The sequence below is a fragment of the Perna viridis genome, chromosome 5, assembly GCF_037379345.1.
Source record: "Perna viridis isolate PV_CMFRI_1.1 ecotype Kerala chromosome 5, ASM3737934v1, whole genome shotgun sequence".
NCBI lineage: Eukaryota > Metazoa > Mollusca > Bivalvia > Mytilida > Mytilidae > Perna > Perna viridis.
Window position 1 is genome coordinate 40,556,162 of NC_142449.1, and position 19,566 is coordinate 40,575,727.

The 19,566-nt window shown below is 38.2% G+C and overlaps 25 non-coding genes across 25 annotated transcripts; all 25 read left to right on the forward strand.

The window, feature by feature from the left end:
• Positions 1–379: 379 nt before the first annotated feature.
• Positions 380–498, forward strand: LOC148617493 (5S ribosomal RNA). The gene has a single exon (XR_015923110.1). It is a non-coding gene; the product is annotated as a 5S ribosomal RNA (ribosomal RNA).
• Positions 499–1,149: 651 nt separating this feature from the next.
• Positions 1,150–1,268, forward strand: LOC148617494 (5S ribosomal RNA). Its single transcript, XR_015922671.1, has one exon. It is a non-coding gene; the product is annotated as a 5S ribosomal RNA (ribosomal RNA).
• Positions 1,269–1,920: 652 nt separating this feature from the next.
• Positions 1,921–2,038, forward strand: LOC148617495 (5S ribosomal RNA). Its single transcript, XR_015923071.1, has one exon. It is a non-coding gene; the product is annotated as a 5S ribosomal RNA (ribosomal RNA).
• A 651-nt stretch (positions 2,039–2,689) lies between these two features.
• LOC148617496 (5S ribosomal RNA) lies at positions 2,690–2,808 on the forward strand. The gene has a single exon (XR_015922682.1). It is a non-coding gene; the product is annotated as a 5S ribosomal RNA (ribosomal RNA).
• Positions 2,809–3,459: 651 nt separating this feature from the next.
• Positions 3,460–3,578, forward strand: LOC148617497 (5S ribosomal RNA). Its single transcript, XR_015922693.1, has one exon. It is a non-coding gene; the product is annotated as a 5S ribosomal RNA (ribosomal RNA).
• A 649-nt stretch (positions 3,579–4,227) lies between these two features.
• LOC148617498 (5S ribosomal RNA) lies at positions 4,228–4,346 on the forward strand. Its single transcript, XR_015922704.1, has one exon. It is a non-coding gene; the product is annotated as a 5S ribosomal RNA (ribosomal RNA).
• A 651-nt stretch (positions 4,347–4,997) lies between these two features.
• Positions 4,998–5,116, forward strand: LOC148617499 (5S ribosomal RNA). The gene has a single exon (XR_015922716.1). It is a non-coding gene; the product is annotated as a 5S ribosomal RNA (ribosomal RNA).
• Positions 5,117–5,767: 651 nt separating this feature from the next.
• On the forward strand, positions 5,768–5,886 carry LOC148617500 (5S ribosomal RNA). Its single transcript, XR_015922727.1, has one exon. It is a non-coding gene; the product is annotated as a 5S ribosomal RNA (ribosomal RNA).
• Positions 5,887–6,537: 651 nt separating this feature from the next.
• On the forward strand, positions 6,538–6,656 carry LOC148617501 (5S ribosomal RNA). Its single transcript, XR_015922738.1, has one exon. It is a non-coding gene; the product is annotated as a 5S ribosomal RNA (ribosomal RNA).
• A 651-nt stretch (positions 6,657–7,307) lies between these two features.
• On the forward strand, positions 7,308–7,426 carry LOC148617502 (5S ribosomal RNA). The gene has a single exon (XR_015922749.1). It is a non-coding gene; the product is annotated as a 5S ribosomal RNA (ribosomal RNA).
• A 652-nt stretch (positions 7,427–8,078) lies between these two features.
• LOC148617503 (5S ribosomal RNA) lies at positions 8,079–8,197 on the forward strand. The gene has a single exon (XR_015922761.1). It is a non-coding gene; the product is annotated as a 5S ribosomal RNA (ribosomal RNA).
• Positions 8,198–8,848: 651 nt separating this feature from the next.
• On the forward strand, positions 8,849–8,967 carry LOC148617504 (5S ribosomal RNA). Its single transcript, XR_015922772.1, has one exon. It is a non-coding gene; the product is annotated as a 5S ribosomal RNA (ribosomal RNA).
• A 651-nt stretch (positions 8,968–9,618) lies between these two features.
• Positions 9,619–9,737, forward strand: LOC148617505 (5S ribosomal RNA). Its single transcript, XR_015922784.1, has one exon. It is a non-coding gene; the product is annotated as a 5S ribosomal RNA (ribosomal RNA).
• A 651-nt stretch (positions 9,738–10,388) lies between these two features.
• LOC148617506 (5S ribosomal RNA) lies at positions 10,389–10,507 on the forward strand. The gene has a single exon (XR_015922795.1). It is a non-coding gene; the product is annotated as a 5S ribosomal RNA (ribosomal RNA).
• A 652-nt stretch (positions 10,508–11,159) lies between these two features.
• On the forward strand, positions 11,160–11,278 carry LOC148617507 (5S ribosomal RNA). Its single transcript, XR_015922806.1, has one exon. It is a non-coding gene; the product is annotated as a 5S ribosomal RNA (ribosomal RNA).
• Positions 11,279–11,930: 652 nt separating this feature from the next.
• On the forward strand, positions 11,931–12,049 carry LOC148617508 (5S ribosomal RNA). The gene has a single exon (XR_015922818.1). It is a non-coding gene; the product is annotated as a 5S ribosomal RNA (ribosomal RNA).
• A 652-nt stretch (positions 12,050–12,701) lies between these two features.
• LOC148617509 (5S ribosomal RNA) lies at positions 12,702–12,820 on the forward strand. The gene has a single exon (XR_015922829.1). It is a non-coding gene; the product is annotated as a 5S ribosomal RNA (ribosomal RNA).
• Positions 12,821–13,472: 652 nt separating this feature from the next.
• Positions 13,473–13,591, forward strand: LOC148617510 (5S ribosomal RNA). The gene has a single exon (XR_015922840.1). It is a non-coding gene; the product is annotated as a 5S ribosomal RNA (ribosomal RNA).
• A 652-nt stretch (positions 13,592–14,243) lies between these two features.
• On the forward strand, positions 14,244–14,362 carry LOC148617511 (5S ribosomal RNA). Its single transcript, XR_015922851.1, has one exon. It is a non-coding gene; the product is annotated as a 5S ribosomal RNA (ribosomal RNA).
• Positions 14,363–15,014: 652 nt separating this feature from the next.
• Positions 15,015–15,133, forward strand: LOC148617512 (5S ribosomal RNA). Its single transcript, XR_015922863.1, has one exon. It is a non-coding gene; the product is annotated as a 5S ribosomal RNA (ribosomal RNA).
• A 652-nt stretch (positions 15,134–15,785) lies between these two features.
• On the forward strand, positions 15,786–15,904 carry LOC148617513 (5S ribosomal RNA). The gene has a single exon (XR_015922874.1). It is a non-coding gene; the product is annotated as a 5S ribosomal RNA (ribosomal RNA).
• A 653-nt stretch (positions 15,905–16,557) lies between these two features.
• On the forward strand, positions 16,558–16,676 carry LOC148617514 (5S ribosomal RNA). Its single transcript, XR_015922885.1, has one exon. It is a non-coding gene; the product is annotated as a 5S ribosomal RNA (ribosomal RNA).
• Positions 16,677–17,328: 652 nt separating this feature from the next.
• Positions 17,329–17,447, forward strand: LOC148617515 (5S ribosomal RNA). Its single transcript, XR_015922897.1, has one exon. It is a non-coding gene; the product is annotated as a 5S ribosomal RNA (ribosomal RNA).
• A 652-nt stretch (positions 17,448–18,099) lies between these two features.
• Positions 18,100–18,218, forward strand: LOC148617516 (5S ribosomal RNA). The gene has a single exon (XR_015922909.1). It is a non-coding gene; the product is annotated as a 5S ribosomal RNA (ribosomal RNA).
• A 652-nt stretch (positions 18,219–18,870) lies between these two features.
• Positions 18,871–18,989, forward strand: LOC148617517 (5S ribosomal RNA). Its single transcript, XR_015922921.1, has one exon. It is a non-coding gene; the product is annotated as a 5S ribosomal RNA (ribosomal RNA).
• Positions 18,990–19,566: the final 577 nt, after the last annotated feature.

Below are 19,566 nucleotides of genomic sequence, written 5' to 3' on the forward strand. Positions count from 1 at the left end.
TGCAAAGTTTGAAGCAATTACATTTTCCATTTTACAATTCATTTTAAAATTAGCGCGTGCACGGACTTTTCGTGCTACAACTGAGACAAATTGACACGATTGAGCGCTGTCAAAAAAAAGGAGGGGGCAGGGCTGGGGCGTCTGCTTGTGGATCTGTGGTGAGTTTGATATTTAAATTGAATGTTAGTCTCTGAAATTTATTTAATAATATTTTTTCTTTTGTATCAATTTTATTTTAGAAGTAATTGTATTTTCTTTATGTCACTTTATTTAGAGAGCGGGGCGAATTCTTCAGCCAAGCCTACATAAAATGTTTTGTTTTTCTATATGTCTTAAGGAACCTAGAATCTTTATATAGCAAATTTTCACATCATTTAGTGTCTACGACCATATCACGCTGAAAGCACCGGTTCTCGTCCGATCACCGAAGTTAAGCAGCGTCGAGTCCGGTTAGTACTTGGATGGGTGACCGCCTGGGAATACCGGATGCCGTAGACATTTCTTTTTATTTCTGGCCATTTTTTAAAAAAATCACAAAAATGACACAGAAAATGGAATACGAGTTTTCGTTCGTTTTATTAGAACGTGCATTTTTATGTATAGTCATAATTGAAAAGCAGGAAAAGGCGTTAAAAGTATAACATAGCGGGGGCGTATATTGGACTAGAAGGCTCCCATATTGTCATTGTGACTTTGACGTCGCATGGCGACAGTCAGACGAAAGGGAGGCAGGGTTTGAAGCCGCCGGTGAGTAAAATTTGTCCTGTCATTTTGCAAAGTTTGAAGCAATTACATTTTCCATTTTACAATTCATTTTAAAATTAGCGCGTGCACGGACTTTTCGTGCTACAACTGAGACAAATTGACACGATTGAGCGCTGTCAAAAAAAAGGAGGGGGCAGGGCTGGGGCGTCTGCTTGTGGATCTGTGGTGAGTTTGATATTTAAATTGAATGTTAGTCTCTGAAATTTATTTAATAATATTTTTTCTTTTGTATCAATTTTATTTTAGAAGTAATTGTATTTTCTTTATGTCACTTTATTTAGAGAGCGGGGCGAATTCTTCAGCCAAGCCTACATAAAATGTTTTGTTTTTCTATATGTCTTAAGGAACTAGAATCTTTATATAGCAATTTTCACATCATTTAGTGTCTACGACCATATCACGCTGAAAGCACCGGTTCTCGTCCGATCACCGAAGTTAAGCAGCGTCGAGTCCGGTTAGTACTTGGATGGGTGACCGCCTGGGAATACCGGATGCCGTAGACATTTCTTTTTATTTCTGGCCATTTTTTAAAAAAATCACAAAAATGACACAGAAAATGGAATACGAGTTTTCGTTCGTTTTATTAGAACGTGCATTTTTATGTATAGTCATAATTGAAAAGCAGGAAAAGGCGTTAAAAGTATAACATAGCGGGGGCGTATATTGGACTAGAAGGCTCCCATATTGTCATTGTGACTTTGACGTCGCATGGCGACAGTCAGACGAAAGGGAGGCAGGGTTTGAAGCCGCCGGTGAGTAAAATTTGTCCTGTCATTTTGCAAAGTTTGAAGCAATTACATTTTCCATTTTACAATTCATTTTAAAATTAGCGCGTGCACGGACTTTTCGTGCTACAACTGAGACAAATTGACACGATTGAGCGCTGTCAAAAAAAAGGAGGGGGCAGGGCTGGGGCGTCTGCTTGTGGATCTGTGGTGAGTTTGATATTTAAATTGAATGTTAGTCTCTGAAATTTATTTAATAATATTTTTTCTTTTGTATCAATTTTATTTTAGAAGTAATTGTATTTTCTTTATGTCACTTTATTTAGAGAGCGGGGCGAATTCTTCAGCCAAGCCTACATAAAATGTTTTGTTTTTCTATATGTCTTAAGGAACTAGAATCTTTATATAGCAAATTTTCACATCATTTAGTGTCTACGACCATATCACGCTGAAAGCACCGGTTCTCGTCCGATCACCGAAGTTAAGCAGCGTCGAGTCCGGTTAGTACTTGGATGGGTGACCGCCTGGGAATACCGGATGCGTAGACATTTCTTTTTATTTCTGGCCATTTTTTAAAAAAATCACAAAAATGACACAGAAAATGGAATACGAGTTTTCGTTCGTTTTATTAGAACGTGCATTTTTATGTATAGTCATAATTGAAAAGCAGGAAAAGGCGTTAAAAGTATAACATAGCGGGGGCGTATATTGGACTAGAAGGCTCCCATATTGTCATTGTGACTTTGACGTCGCATGGCGACAGTCAGACGAAAGGGAGGCAGGGTTTGAAGCCGCCGGTGAGTAAAATTTGTCCTGTCATTTTGCAAAGTTTGAAGCAATTACATTTTCCATTTTACAATTCATTTTAAAATTAGCGCGTGCACGGACTTTTCGTGCTACAACTGAGACAAATTGACACGATTGAGCGCTGTCAAAAAAAAGGAGGGGGCAGGGCTGGGGCGTCTGCTTGTGGATCTGTGGTGAGTTTGATATTTAAATTGAATGTTAGTCTCTGAAATTTATTTAATAATATTTTTTCTTTTGTATCAATTTTATTTTAGAAGTAATTGTATTTTCTTTATGTCACTTTATTAGAGAGCGGGGCGAATTCTTCAGCCAAGCCTACATAAAATGTTTTGTTTTTCTATATGTCTTAAGGAACTAGAATCTTTATATAGCAAATTTTCACATCATTTAGTGTCTACGACCATATCACGCTGAAAGCACCGGTTCTCGTCCGATCACCGAAGTTAAGCAGCGTCGAGTCCGGTTAGTACTTGGATGGGTGACCGCCTGGGAATACCGGATGCCGTAGACATTTCTTTTTATTTCTGGCCATTTTTTAAAAAAATCACAAAAATGACACAGAAAATGGAATACGAGTTTTCGTTCGTTTTATTAGAACGTGCATTTTTATGTATAGTCATAATTGAAAAGCAGGAAAAGGCGTTAAAAGTATAACATAGCGGGGGCGTATATTGGACTAGAAGGCTCCCATATTGTCATTGTGACTTTGACGTCGCATGGCGACAGTCAGACGAAAGGGAGGCAGGGTTTGAAGCCGCCGGTGAGTAAAATTTGTCCTGTCATTTTGCAAAGTTTGAAGCAATTACATTTTCCATTTTACAATTCATTTTAAAATTAGCGCGTGCACGGACTTTTCGTGCTACAACTGAGACAAATTGACACGATTGAGCGCTGTCAAAAAAAGGAGGGGGCAGGGCTGGGGCGTCTGCTTGTGGATCTGTGGTGAGTTTGATATTTAAATTGAATGTTAGTCTCTGAAATTTATTTAATAATATTTTTTCTTTTGTATCAATTTTATTTTAGAAGTAATTGTATTTTCTTTATGTCACTTTATTTAGAGAGCGGGGCGAATTCTTCAGCCAAGCCTACATAAAATGTTTTGTTTTTCTATATGTCTTAAGGAACTAGAATCTTTATATAGCAAATTTTCACATCATTTAGTGTCTACGACCATATCACGCTGAAAGCACCGGTTCTCGTCCGATCACCGAAGTTAAGCAGCGTCGAGTCCGGTTAGTACTTGGATGGGTGACCGCCTGGGAATACCGGATGCCGTAGACATTTCTTTTTATTTCTGGCCATTTTTTAAAAAAATCACAAAAATGACACAGAAAATGGAATACGAGTTTTCGTTCGTTTATTAGAACGTGCATTTTTATGTATAGTCATAATTGAAAAGCAGGAAAAGGCGTTAAAAGTATAACATAGCGGGGGCGTATATTGGACTAGAAGGCTCCCATATTGTCATTGTGACTTTGACGTCGCATGGCGACAGTCAGACGAAAGGGAGGCAGGGTTTGAAGCCGGTGAGTAAAATTTGTCCTGTCATTTTGCAAAGTTTGAAGCAATTACATTTTCCATTTTACAATTCATTTTAAAATTAGCGCGTGCACGGACTTTTCGTGCTACAACTGAGACAAATTGACACGATTGAGCGCTGTCAAAAAAAAGGAGGGGGCAGGGCTGGGGCGTCTGCTTGTGGATCTGTGGTGAGTTTGATATTTAAATTGAATGTTAGTCTCTGAAATTTATTTAATAATATTTTTTTCTTTTGTATCAATTTTATTTTAGAAGTAATTGTATTTTCTTTATGTCACTTTATTTAGAGAGCGGGGCGAATTCTTCAGCCAAGCCTACATAAAATGTTTTGTTTTTCTATATGTCTTAAGGAACTAGAATCTTTATATAGCAAATTTTCACATCATTTAGTGTCTACGACCATATCACGCTGAAAGCACCGGTTCTCGTCCGATCACCGAAGTTAAGCAGCGTCGAGTCCGGTTAGTACTTGGATGGGTGACCGCCTGGGAATACCGGATGCCGTAGACATTTCTTTTTATTTCTGGCCATTTTTTAAAAAAATCACAAAAATGACACAGAAAATGGAATACGAGTTTTCGTTCGTTTTATTAGAACGTGCATTTTTATGTATAGTCATAATTGAAAAGCAGGAAAAGGCGTTAAAAGTATAACATAGCGGGGGCGTATATTGGACTAGAAGGCTCCCATATTGTCATTGTGACTTTGACGTCGCATGGCGACAGTCAGACGAAAGGGAGGCAGGGTTTGAAGCCGCCGGTGAGTAAAATTTGTCCTGTCATTTTGCAAAGTTTGAAGCAATTACATTTTCCATTTTACAATTCATTTTAAAATTAGCGCGTGCACGGACTTTTCGTGCTACAACTGAGACAAATTGACACGATTGAGCGCTGTCAAAAAAAAGGAGGGGGCAGGGCTGGGGCGTCTGCTTGTGGATCTGTGGTGAGTTTGATATTTAAATTGAATGTTAGTCTCTGAAATTTATTTAATAATATTTTTTCTTTTGTATCAATTTTATTTTAGAAGTAATTGTATTTTCTTTATGTCACTTTATTTAGAGAGCGGGGCGAATTCTTCAGCCAAGCTACATAAAATGTTTTGTTTTTCTATATGTCTTAAGGAACTAGAATCTTTATATAGCAAATTTTCACATCATTTAGTGTCTACGACCATATCACGCTGAAAGCACCGGTTCTCGTCCGATCACCGAAGTTAAGCAGCGTCGAGTCCGGTTAGTACTTGGATGGGTGACCGCCTGGGAATACCGGATGCCGTAGACATTTCTTTTTATTTCTGGCCATTTTTTAAAAAATCACAAAAATGACACAGAAAATGGAATACGAGTTTTCGTTCGTTTTATTAGAACGTGCATTTTTATGTATAGTCATAATTGAAAAGCAGGAAAAGGCGTTAAAAGTATAACATAGCGGGGGCGTATATTGGACTAGAAGGCTCCCATATTGTCATTGTGACTTTGACGTCGCATGGCGACAGTCAGACGAAAGGGAGGCAGGGTTTGAAGCCGCCGGTGAGTAAAATTTGTCCTGTCATTTTGCAAAGTTTGAAGCAATTACATTTTCCATTTTACAATTCATTTTAAAATTAGCGCGTGCACGGACTTTTCGTGCTACAACTGAGACAAATTGACACGATTGAGCGCTGTCAAAAAAAAGGAGGGGGCAGGGCTGGGGCGTCTGCTTGTGGATCTGTGGTGAGTTTGATATTTAAATTGAATGTTAGTCTCTGAAATTTATTTAATAATATTTTTTCTTTTGTATCAATTTTATTTTAGAAGTAATTGTATTTTCTTTATGTCACTTTATTTAGAGAGCGGGGCGAATTCTTCAGCCAAGCCTACATAAAATGTTTTGTTTTTCTATATGTCTTAAGGAACTAGAATCTTTATATAGCAAATTTTCACATCATTTAGTGTCTACGACCATATCACGCTGAAAGCACCGGTTCTCGTCCGATCACCGAAGTTAAGCAGCGTCGAGTCCGGTTAGTACTTGGATGGGTGACCGCCTGGGAATACCGGATGCCGTAGACATTTCTTTTTATTTCTGGCCATTTTTTAAAAAATCACAAAAATGACACAGAAAATGGAATACGAGTTTTCGTTCGTTTTATTAGAACGTGCATTTTATGTATAGTCATAATTGAAAAGCAGGAAAAGGCGTTAAAAGTATAACATAGCGGGGGCGTATATTGGACTAGAAGGCTCCCATATTGTCATTGTGACTTTGACGTCGCATGGCGACAGTCAGACGAAAGGGAGGCAGGGTTTGAAGCCGCCCGGTGAGTAAAATTTGTCCTGTCATTTTGCAAAGTTTGAAGCAATTACATTTTCCATTTTACAATTCATTTTAAAATTAGCGCGTGCACGGACTTTTCGTGCTACAACTGAGACAAATTGACACGATTGAGCGCTGTCAAAAAAAAGGAGGGGGCAGGGCTGGGGCGTCTGCTTGTGGATCTGTGGTGAGTTTGATATTTAAATTGAATGTTAGTCTCTGAAATTTATTTAATAATATTTTTTCTTTTGTATCAATTTTATTTTAGAAGTAATTGTATTTTCTTTATGTCACTTTATTTAGAGAGCGGGGCGAATTCTTCAGCCAAGCCTACATAAAATGTTTTGTTTTTCTATATGTCTTAAGGAACTAGAATCTTTATATAGCAAATTTTCACATCATTTAGTGTCTACGACCATATCACGCTGAAAGCACCGGTTCTCGTCCGATCACCGAAGTTAAGCAGCGTCGAGTCCGGTTAGTACTTGGATGGGTGACCGCCTGGGAATACCGGATGCCGTAGACATTTCTTTTTATTTCTGGCCATTTTTTAAAAAAATCACAAAAATGACACAGAAAATGGAATACGAGTTTTCGTTCGTTTTATTAGAACGTGCATTTTTATGTATAGTCATAATTGAAAAGCAGGAAAAGGCGTTAAAAGTATAACATAGCGGGGGCGTATATTGGACTAGAAGGCTCCCATATTGTCATTGTGACTTTGACGTCGCATGGCGACAGTCAGACGAAAGGGAGGCAGGGTTTGAAGCCGCCGGTGAGTAAAATTTGTCCTGTCATTTTGCAAAGTTTGAAGCAATTACATTTTCCATTTTACAATTCATTTTAAAATTAGCGCGTGCACGGACTTTTCGTGCTACAACTGAGACAAATTGACACGATTGAGCGCTGTCAAAAAAAAGGAGGGGGCAGGGCTGGGGCGTCTGCTTGTGGATCTGTGGTGAGTTTGATATTTAAATTGAATGTTAGTCTCTGAAATTTATTTAATAATATTTTTTCTTTTGTATCAATTTTATTTTAGAAGTAATTGTATTTTCTTTATGTCACTTTATTTAGAGAGCGGGGCGAATTCTTCAGCCAAGCCTACATAAAATGTTTTGTTTTTCTATATGTCTTAAGGAACTAGAATCTTTATATAGCAAATTTTCACATCATTAGTGTCTACGACCATATCACGCTGAAAGCACCGGTTCTCGTCCGATCACCGAAGTTAAGCAGCGTCGAGTCCGGTTAGTACTTGGATGGGTGACCGCCTGGGAATACCGGATGCCGTAGACATTTCTTTTTATTTCTGGCCATTTTTTAAAAAAATCACAAAAATGACACAGAAAATGGAATACGAGTTTTCGTTCGTTTTATTAGAACGTGCATTTTTATGTATAGTCATAATTGAAAAGCAGGAAAAGGCGTTAAAAGTATAACATAGCGGGGGCGTATATTGGACTAGAAGGCTCCCATATTGTCATTGTGACTTTGACGTCGCATGGCGACAGTCAGACGAAAGGGAGGCAGGGTTTGAAGCCGCCGGTGAGTAAAATTTGTCCTGTCATTTTGCAAAGTTTGAAGCAATTACATTTTCCATTTTACAATTCATTTTAAAATTAGCGCGTGCACGGACTTTTCGTGCTACAACTGAGACAAATTGACACGATTGAGCGCTGTCAAAAAAAAGGAGGGGGCAGGGCTGGGGCGTCTGCTTGTGGATCTGTGGTGAGTTTGATATTTAAATTGAATGTTAGTCTCTGAAATTTATTTAATAATATTTTTTCTTTTGTATCAATTTTATTTTAGAAGTAATTGTATTTTCTTTATGTCACTTTATTTAGAGAGCGGGGCGAATTCTTCAGCCAAGCCTACATAAAATGTTTTGTTTTTCTATATGTCTTAAGGAACTAGAATCTTTATATAGCAAATTTTCACATCATTTAGTGTCTACGACCATATCACGCTGAAAGCACCGGTTCTCGTCCGATCACCGAAGTTAAGCAGCGTCGAGTCCGGTTAGTACTTGGATGGGTGACCGCCTGGGAATACCGGATGCCGTAGACATTTCTTTTTATTTCTGGCCATTTTTTAAAAAATCACAAAAATGACACAGAAAATGGAATACGAGTTTTCGTTCGTTTTATTAGAACGTGCATTTTTATGTATAGTCATAATTGAAAAGCAGGAAAAGGCGTTAAAAGTATAACATAGCGGGGGCGTATATTGGACTAGAAGGCTCCCATATTGTCATTGTGACTTTGACGTCGCATGGCGACAGTCAGACGAAAGGGAGGCAGGGTTTGAAGCCGCCGGTGAGTAAAATTTGTCCTGTCATTTTGCAAAGTTTGAAGCAATTACATTTTCCATTTTACAATTCATTTTAAAATTAGCGCGTGCACGGACTTTTCGTGCTACAACTGAGACAAATTGACACGATTGAGCGCTGTCAAAAAAAAGGAGGGGGCAGGGCTGGGGCGTCTGCTTGTGGATCTGTGGTGAGTTTGATATTTAAATTGAATGTTAGTCTCTGAAATTTATTTAATAATATTTTTTTCTTTTGTATCAATTTTATTTTAGAAGTAATTGTATTTTCTTTATGTCACTTATTTAGAGAGCGGGGCGAATTCTTCAGCCAAGCCTACATAAAATGTTTTGTTTTTCTATATGTCTTAAGGAACTAGAATCTTTATATAGCAAATTTTCACATCATTTAGTGTCTACGACCATATCACGCTGAAAGCACCGGTTCTCGTCCGATCACCGAAGTTAAGCAGCGTCGAGTCCGGTTAGTACTTGGATGGGTGACCGCCTGGGAATACCGGATGCCGTAGACATTTCTTTTTATTTCTGGCCATTTTTTAAAAAATCACAAAAATGACACAGAAAATGGAATACGAGTTTTCGTTCGTTTTATTAGAACGTGCATTTTTATGTATAGTCATAATTGAAAAGCAGGAAAAGGCGTTAAAAGTATAACATAGCGGGGGCGTATATTGGACTAGAAGGCTCCCATATTGTCATTGTGACTTTGACGTCGCATGGCGACAGTCAGACGAAAGGGAGGCAGGGTTTGAAGCCGCCGGTGAGTAAAATTTGTCCTGTCATTTTGCAAAGTTTGAAGCAATTACATTTTCCATTTTACAATTCATTTTAAAATTAGCGCGTGCACGGACTTTTCGTGCTACAACTGAGACAAATTGACACGATTGAGCGCTGTCAAAAAAAAGGAGGGGGCAGGGCTGGGGCGTCTGCTTGTGGATCTGTGGTGAGTTTGATATTTAAATTGAATGTTAGTCTCTGAAATTTATTTAATAATATTTTTTCTTTTGTATCAATTTTATTTTAGAAGTAATTGTATTTTCTTTATGTCACTTTATTTAGAGAGCGGGGCGAATTCTTCAGCCAAGCCTACATAAAATGTTTTGTTTTTCTATATGTCTTAAGGAACTAGAATCTTTATATAGCAAATTTTCACATCATTTAGTGTCTACGACCATATCACGCTGAAAGCACCGGTTCTCGTCCGATCACCGAAGTTAAGCAGCGTCGAGTCCGGTTAGTACTTGGATGGGTGACCGCCTGGGAATACCGGATGCCGTAGACATTTCTTTTATTTCTGGCCATTTTTTAAAAAAATCACAAAAATGACACAGAAAATGGAATACGAGTTTTCGTTCGTTTTATTAGAACGTGCATTTTTATGTATAGTCATAATTGAAAAGCAGGAAAAGGCGTTAAAAGTATAACATAGCGGGGGCGTATATTGGACTAGAAGGCTCCCATATTGTCATTGTGACTTTGACGTCGCATGGCGACAGTCAGACGAAAGGGAGGCAGGGTTTGAAGCCGCCGGTGAGTAAAATTTGTCCTGTCATTTTGCAAAGTTTGAAGCAATTACATTTTCCATTTTACAATTCATTTTAAAATTAGCGCGTGCACGGACTTTTCGTGCTACAACTGAGACAAATTGACACGATTGAGCGCTGTCAAAAAAAAGGAGGGGGCAGGGCTGGGGCGTCTGCTTGTGGATCTGTGGTGAGTTTGATATTTAAATTGAATGTTAGTCTCTGAAATTTATTTAATAATATTTTTTCTTTTGTATCAATTTTATTTTAGAAGTAATTGTATTTTCTTTATGTCACTTTATTTAGAGAGCGGGGCGAATTCTTCAGCCAAGCCTACATAAAATGTTTTGTTTTTCTATATGTCTTAAGGAACTAGAATCTTTATATAGCAAATTTTCACATCATTTAGTGTCTACGACCATATCACGCTGAAAGCACCGGTTCTCGTCCGATCACCGAAGTTAAGCAGCGTCGAGTCCGGTTAGTACTTGGATGGGTGACCGCCTGGGAATACCGGATGCCGTAGACATTTCTTTTTATTTCTGGCCATTTTTTAAAAAAATCACAAAAATGACACAGAAAATGGAATACGAGTTTTCGTTCGTTTTATTAGAACGTGCATTTTTATGTATAGTCATAATTGAAAAGCAGGAAAAGGCGTTAAAAGTATAACATAGCGGGGGCGTATATTGGACTAGAAGGCTCCCATATTGTCATTGTGACTTTGACGTCGCATGGCGACAGTCAGACGAAAGGGAGGCAGGGTTTGAAGCCGCCGGTGAGTAAAATTTGTCCTGTCATTTTGCAAAGTTTGAAGCAATTACATTTTCCATTTTACAATTCATTTTAAAATTAGCGCGTGCACGGACTTTTCGTGCTACAACTGAGACAAATTGACACGATTGAGCGCTGTCAAAAAAAAGGAGGGGGCAGGGCTGGGGCGTCTGCTTGTGGATCTGTGGTGAGTTTGATATTTAAATTGAATGTTAGTCTCTGAAATTTATTTAATAATATTTTTTCTTTTGTATCAATTTTATTTTAGAAGTAATTGTATTTTCTTTATGTCACTTTATTTAGAGAGCGGGGCGAATTCTTCAGCCAAGCCTACATAAAATGTTTTGTTTTTCTATATGTCTTAAGGAACTAGAATCTTTATATAGCAAATTTTCACATCATTTAGTGTCTACGACCATATCACGCTGAAAGCACCGGTTCTCGTCCGATCACCGAAGTTAAGCAGCGTCGAGTCCGGTTAGTACTTGGATGGGTGACCGCCTGGGAATACCGGATGCCGTAGACATTTCTTTTTATTTCTGGCCATTTTTTAAAAAAATCACAAAAATGACACAGAAAATGGAATACGAGTTTTCGTTCGTTTTATTAGAACGTGCATTTTTATGTATAGTCATAATTGAAAAGCAGGAAAAGGCGTTAAAAGTATAACATAGCGGGGGCGTATATTGGACTAGAAGGCTCCCATATTGTCATTGTGACTTTGACGTCGCATGGCGACAGTCAGACGAAAGGGAGGCAGGGTTTGAAGCCGCCGGTGAGTAAAATTTGTCCTGTCATTTTGCAAAGTTTGAAGCAATTACATTTTCCATTTTACAATTCATTTTAAAATTAGCGCGTGCACGGACTTTTCGTGCTACAACTGAGACAAATTGACACGATTGAGCGCTGTCAAAAAAAAGGAGGGGGCAGGGCTGGGGCGTCTGCTTGTGGATCTGTGGTGAGTTTGATATTTAAATTGAATGTTAGTCTCTGAAATTTATTTAATAATATTTTTTCTTTTGTATCAATTTTATTTTAGAAGTAATTGTATTTTCTTTATGTCACTTTATTTAGAGAGCGGGGCGAATTCTTCAGCCAAGCCTACATAAAATGTTTTGTTTTTCTATATGTCTTAAGGAACTAGAATCTTTATATAGCAAATTTTCACATCATTTAGTGTCTACGACCATATCACGCTGAAAGCACCGGTTCTCGTCCGATCACCGAAGTTAAGCAGCGTCGAGTCCGGTTAGTACTTGGATGGGTGACCGCCTGGGAATACCGGATGCCGTAGACATTTCTTTTTATTTCTGGCCATTTTTTAAAAAAATCACAAAAATGACACAGAAAATGGAATACGAGTTTTCGTTCGTTTTATTAGAACGTGCATTTTTATGTATAGTCATAATTGAAAAGCAGGAAAAGGCGTTAAAAGTATAACATAGCGGGGGCGTATATTGGACTAGAAGGCTCCCATATTGTCATTGTGACTTTGACGTCGCATGGCGACAGTCAGACGAAAGGGAGGCAGGGTTTGAAGCCGCCGGTGAGTAAAATTTGTCCTGTCATTTTGCAAAGTTTGAAGCAATTACATTTTCCATTTTACAATTCATTTTAAAATTAGCGCGTGCACGGACTTTTCGTGCTACAACTGAGACAAATTGACACGATTGAGCGCTGTCAAAAAAAAGGAGGGGGCAGGGCTGGGGCGTCTGCTTGTGGATCTGTGGTGAGTTTGATATTTAAATTGAATGTTAGTCTCTGAAATTTATTTAATAATATTTTTTCTTTTGTATCAATTTTATTTTAGAAGTAATTGTATTTTCTTTATGTCACTTTATTTAGAGAGCGGGGCGAATTCTTCAGCCAAGCCTACATAAAATGTTTTGTTTTTCTATATGTCTTAAGGAACTAGAATCTTTATATAGCAAATTTTCACATCATTTAGTGTCTACGACCATATCACGCTGAAAGCACCGGTTCTCGTCCGATCACCGAAGTTAAGCAGCGTCGAGTCCGGTTAGTACTTGGATGGGTGACCGCCTGGGAATACCGGATGCCGTAGACATTTCTTTTTATTTCTGGCCATTTTTTAAAAAAATCACAAAAATGACACAGAAAATGGAATACGAGTTTTCGTTCGTTTTATTAGAACGTGCATTTTTATGTATAGTCATAATTGAAAAGCAGGAAAAGGCGTTAAAAGTATAACATAGCGGGGGCGTATATTGGACTAGAAGGCTCCCATATTGTCATTGTGACTTTGACGTCGCATGGCGACAGTCAGACGAAAGGGAGGCAGGGTTTGAAGCCGCCGGTGAGTAAAATTTGTCCTGTCATTTTGCAAAGTTTGAAGCAATTACATTTTCCATTTTACAATTCATTTTAAAATTAGCGCGTGCACGGACTTTTCGTGCTACAACTGAGACAAATTGACACGATTGAGCGCTGTCAAAAAAAAGGAGGGGGCAGGGCTGGGGCGTCTGCTTGTGGATCTGTGGTGAGTTTGATATTTAAATTGAATGTTAGTCTCTGAAATTTATTTAATAATATTTTTTCTTTTGTATCAATTTTATTTTAGAAGTAATTGTATTTTCTTTATGTCACTTTATTTAGAGAGCGGGGCGAATTCTTCAGCCAAGCCTACATAAAATGTTTTGTTTTTCTATATGTCTTAAGGAACTAGAATCTTTATATAGCAAATTTTCACATCATTTAGTGTCTACGACCATATCACGCTGAAAGCACCGGTTCTCGTCCGATCACCGAAGTTAAGCAGCGTCGAGTCCGGTTAGTACTTGGATGGGTGACCGCCTGGGAATACCGGATGCCGTAGACATTTCTTTTTATTTCTGGCCATTTTTTAAAAAAATCACAAAAATGACACAGAAAATGGAATACGAGTTTTCGTTCGTTTTATTAGAACGTGCATTTTTATGTATAGTCATAATTGAAAAGCAGGAAAAGGCGTTAAAAGTATAACATAGCGGGGGCGTATATTGGACTAGAAGGCTCCCATATTGTCATTGTGACTTTGACGTCGCATGGCGACAGTCAGACGAAAGGGAGGCAGGGTTTGAAGCCGCCGGTGAGTAAAATTTGTCCTGTCATTTTGCAAAGTTTGAAGCAATTACATTTTCCATTTTACAATTCATTTTAAAATTAGCGCGTGCACGGACTTTTCGTGCTACAACTGAGACAAATTGACACGATTGAGCGCTGTCAAAAAAAAGGAGGGGGCAGGGCTGGGGCGTCTGCTTGTGGATCTGTGGTGAGTTTGATATTTAAATTGAATGTTAGTCTCTGAAATTTATTTAATAATATTTTTTCTTTTGTATCAATTTTATTTTAGAAGTAATTGTATTTTCTTTATGTCACTTTATTTAGAGAGCGGGGCGAATTCTTCAGCCAAGCCTACATAAAATGTTTTGTTTTTCTATATGTCTTAAGGAACTAGAATCTTTATATAGCAAATTTTCACATCATTTAGTGTCTACGACCATATCACGCTGAAAGCACCGGTTCTCGTCCGATCACCGAAGTTAAGCAGCGTCGAGTCCGGTTAGTACTTGGATGGGTGACCGCCTGGGAATACCGGATGCCGTAGACATTTCTTTTTATTTCTGGCCATTTTTTAAAAAAATCACAAAAATGACACAGAAAATGGAATACGAGTTTTCGTTCGTTTTATTAGAACGTGCATTTTTATGTATAGTCATAATTGAAAAGCAGGAAAAGGCGTTAAAAGTATAACATAGCGGGGGCGTATATTGGACTAGAAGGCTCCCATATTGTCATTGTGACTTTGACGTCGCATGGCGACAGTCAGACGAAAGGGAGGCAGGGTTTGAAGCCGCCGGTGAGTAAAATTTGTCCTGTCATTTTGCAAAGTTTGAAGCAATTACATTTTCCATTTTACAATTCATTTTAAAATTAGCGCGTGCACGGACTTTTCGTGCTACAACTGAGACAAATTGACACGATTGAGCGCTGTCAAAAAAAAGGAGGGGGCAGGGCTGGGGCGTCTGCTTGTGGATCTGTGGTGAGTTTGATATTTAAATTGAATGTTAGTCTCTGAAATTTATTTAATAATATTTTTTCTTTTGTATCAATTTTATTTTAGAAGTAATTGTATTTTCTTTATGTCACTTTATTTAGAGAGCGGGGCGAATTCTTCAGCCAAGCCTACATAAAATGTTTTGTTTTTCTATATGTCTTAAGGAACTAGAATCTTTATATAGCAAATTTTCACATCATTTAGTGTCTACGACCATATCACGCTGAAAGCACCGGTTCTCGTCCGATCACCGAAGTTAAGCAGCGTCGAGTCCGGTTAGTACTTGGATGGGTGACCGCCTGGGAATACCGGATGCCGTAGACATTTCTTTTTATTTCTGGCCATTTTTTAAAAAAATCACAAAAATGACACAGAAAATGGAATACGAGTTTTCGTTCGTTTTATTAGAACGTGCATTTTTATGTATAGTCATAATTGAAAAGCAGGAAAAGGCGTTAAAAGTATAACATAGCGGGGGCGTATATTGGACTAGAAGGCTCCCATATTGTCATTGTGACTTTGACGTCGCATGGCGACAGTCAGACGAAAGGGAGGCAGGGTTTGAAGCCGCCGGTGAGTAAAATTTGTCCTGTCATTTTGCAAAGTTTGAAGCAATTACATTTTCCATTTTACAATTCATTTTAAAATTAGCGCGTGCACGGACTTTTCGTGCTACAACTGAGACAAATTGACACGATTGAGCGCTGTCAAAAAAAAGGAGGGGGCAGGGCTGGGGCGTCTGCTTGTGGATCTGTGGTGAGTTTGATATTTAAATTGAATGTTAGTCTCTGAAATTTATTTAATAATATTTTTTCTTTTGTATCAATTTTATTTTAGAAGTAATTGTATTTTCTTTATGTCACTTTATTTAGAGAGCGGGGCGAATTCTTCAGCCAAGCCTACATAAAATGTTTTGTTTTTCTATATGTCTTAAGGAACTAGAATCTTTATATAGCAAATTTTCACATCATTTAGTGTCTACGACCATATCACGCTGAAAGCACCGGTTCTCGTCCGATCACCGAAGTTAAGCAGCGTCGAGTCCGGTTAGTACTTGGATGGGTGACCGCCTGGGAATACCGGATGCCGTAGACATTTCTTTTTATTTCTGGCCATTTTTTAAAAAAATCACAAAAATGACACAGAAAATGGAATACGAGTTTTCGTTCGTTTTATTAGAACGTGCATTTTTATGTATAGTCATAATTGAAAAGCAGGAAAAGGCGTTAAAAGTATAACATAGCGGGGGCGTATATTGGACTAGAAGGCTCCCATATTGTCATTGTGACTTTGACGTCGCATGGCGACAGTCAGACGAAAGGGAGGCAGGGTTTGAAGCCGCCGGTGAGTAAAATTTGTCCTGTCATTTTGCAAAGTTTGAAGCAATTACATTTTCCATTTTACAATTCATTTTAAAATTAGCGCGTGCACGGACTTTTCGTGCTACAACTGAGACAAATTGACACGATTGAGCGCTGTCAAAAAAAAGGAGGGGGCAGGGCTGGGGCGTCTGCTTGTGGATCTGTGGTGAGTTTGATATTTAAATTGAATGTTAGTCTCTGAAATTTATTTAATAATATTTTTTTCTTTTGTATCAATTTTATTTTAGAAGTAATTGTATTTTCTTTATGTCACTTTATTTAGAGAGCGGGGCGAATTCTTCAGCCAAGCCTACATAAAATGTTTTGTTTTTCTATATGTCTTAAGGAACTAGAATCTTTATATAGCAAATTTTCACATCATTTAGTGTCTACGACCATATCACGCTGAAAGCACCGGTTCTCGTCCGATCACCGAAGTTAAGCAGCGTCGAGTCCGGTTAGTACTTGGATGGGTGACCGCCTGGGAATACCGGATGCCGTAGACATTTCTTTTTATTTCTGGCCATTTTTTAAAAAAATCACAAAAATGACACAGAAAATGGAATACGAGTTTTCGTTCGTTTTATTAGAACGTGCATTTTTATGTATAGTCATAATTGAAAAGCAGGAAAAGGCGTTAAAAGTATAACATAGCGGGGGCGTATATTGGACTAGAAGGCTCCCATATTGTCATTGTGACTTTGACGTCGCATGGCGACAGTCAGACGAAAGGGAGGCAGGGTTTGAAGCCGCCGGTGAGTAAAATTTGTCCTGTCATTTTGCAAAGTTTGAAGCAATTACATTTTCCATTTTACAATTCATTTTAAAATTAGCGCGTGCACGGACTTTTCGTGCTACAACTGAGACAAATTGACACGATTGAGCGCTGTCAAAAAAAAGGAGGGGGCAGGGCTGGGGCGTCTGCTTGTGGATCTGTGGTGAGTTTGATATTTAAATTGAATGTTAGTCTCTGAAATTTATTTAATAATATTTTTTCTTTTGTATCAATTTTATTTTAGAAGTAATTGTATTTTCTTTATGTCACTTTATTTAGAGAGCGGGGCGAATTCTTCAGCCAAGCCTACATAAAATGTTTTGTTTTTCTATATGTCTTAAGGAACTAGAATCTTTATATAGCAAATTTTCACATCATTTAGTGTCTACGACCATATCACGCTGAAAGCACCGGTTCTCGTCCGATCACCGAAGTTAAGCAGCGTCGAGTCCGGTTAGTACTTGGATGGGTGACCGCCTGGGAATACCGGATGCCGTAGACATTTCTTTTTATTTCTGGCCATTTTTTAAAAAAATCACAAAAATGACACAGAAAATGGAATACGAGTTTTCGTTCGTTTTATTAGAACGTGCATTTTTATGTATAGTCATAATTGAAAAGCAGGAAAAGGCGTTAAAAGTATAACATAGCGGGGGCGTATATTGGACTAGAAGGCTCCCATATTGTCATTGTGACTTTGACGTCGCATGGCGACAGTCAGACGAAAGGGAGGCAGGGTTTGAAGCCGCCGGTGAGTAAAATTTGTCCTGTCATTTTGCAAAGTTTGAAGCAATTACATTTTCCATTTTACAATTCATTTTAAAATTAGCGCGTGCACGGACTTTTCGTGCTACAACTGAGACAAATTGACACGATTGAGCGCTGTCAAAAAAAAGGAGGGGGCAGGGCTGGGGCGTCTGCTTGTGGATCTGTGGTGAGTTTGATATTTAAATTGAATGTTAGTCTCTGAAATTTATTTAATAATATTTTTTCTTTTGTATCAATTTTATTTTAGAAGTAATTGTATTTTCTTTATGTCACTTTATTTAGAGAGCGGGGCGAATTCTTCAGCCAAGCCTACATAAAATGTTTTGTTTTTCTATATGTCTTAAGGAACTAGAATCTTTATATAGCAAATTTTCACATCATTTAGTGTCTACGACCATATCACGCTGAAAGCACCGGTTCTCGTCCGATCACCGAAGTTAAGCAGCGTCGAGTCCGGTTAGTACTTGGATGGGTGACCGCCTGGGAATACCGGATGCCGTAGACATTTCTTTTTATTTCTGGCCATTTTTTAAAAAAATCACAAAAATGACACAGAAAATGGAATACGAGTTTTCGTTCGTTTTATTAGAACGTGCATTTTTATGTATAGTCATAATTGAAAAGCAGGAAAAGGCGTTAAAAGTATAACATAGCGGGGGCGTATATTGGACTAGAAGGCTCCCATATTGTCATTGTGACTTTGACGTCGCATGGCGACAGTCAGACGAAAGGGAGGCAGGGTTTGAAGCCGCCGGTGAGTAAAATTTGTCCTGTCATTTTGCAAAGTTTGAAGCAATTACATTTTCCATTTTACAATTCATTTTAAAATTAGCGCGTGCACGGACTTTTCGTGCTACAACTGAGACAAATTGACACGATTGAGCGCTGTCAAAAAAAAGGAGGGGGCAGGGCTGGGGCGTCTGCTTGTGGATCTGTGGTGAGTTTGATATTTAAATTGAATGTTAGTCTCTGAAATTTATTTAATAATATTTTTTCTTTTGTATCAATTTTATTTTAGAAGTAATTGTATTTTCTTTATGTCACTTTATTTAGAGAGCGGGGCGAATTCTTCAGCCAAGCCTACATAAAATGTTTTGTTTTTCTATATGTCTTAAGGAACTAGAATCTTTATATAGCAAATTTTCACATCATTTAGTGTCTACGACCATATCACGCTGAAAGCACCGGTTCTCGTCCGATCACCGAAGTTAAGCAGCGTCGAGTCCGGTTAGTACTTGGATGGGTGACCGCCTGGGAATACCGGATGCCGTAGACATTTCTTTTTATTTCTGGCCATTTTTTAAAAAAATCACAAAAATGACACAGAAAATGGAATACGAGTTTTCGTTCGTTTTATTAGAACGTGCATTTTTATGTATAGTCATAATTGAAAAGCAGGAAAAGGCGTTAAAAGTATAACATAGCGGGGGCGTATATTGGACTAGAAGGCTCCCATATTGTCATTGTGACTTTGACGTCGCATGGCGACAGTCAGACGAAAGGGAGGCAGGGTTTGAAGCCGCCGGTGAGTAAAATTTGTCCTGTCATTTTGCAAAGTTTGAAGCAATTACATTTTCCATTTTACAATTCATTTTAAAATTAGCGCGTGCACGGACTTTTCGTGCTACAACTGAGACAAATTGACACGATTGAGCGCTGTCAAAAAAAAGGAGGGGGCAGGGCTGGGGCGTCTGCTTGTGGATCTGTGGTGAGTTTGATATTTAAATTGAATGTTAGTCTCTGAAATTTATTTAATAATATTTTTTCTTTTGTATCAATTTTATTTTAGAAGTAATTGTATTTTCTTTATGTCACTTTATTTAGAGAGCGGGGCGAATTCTTCAGCCAAGCCT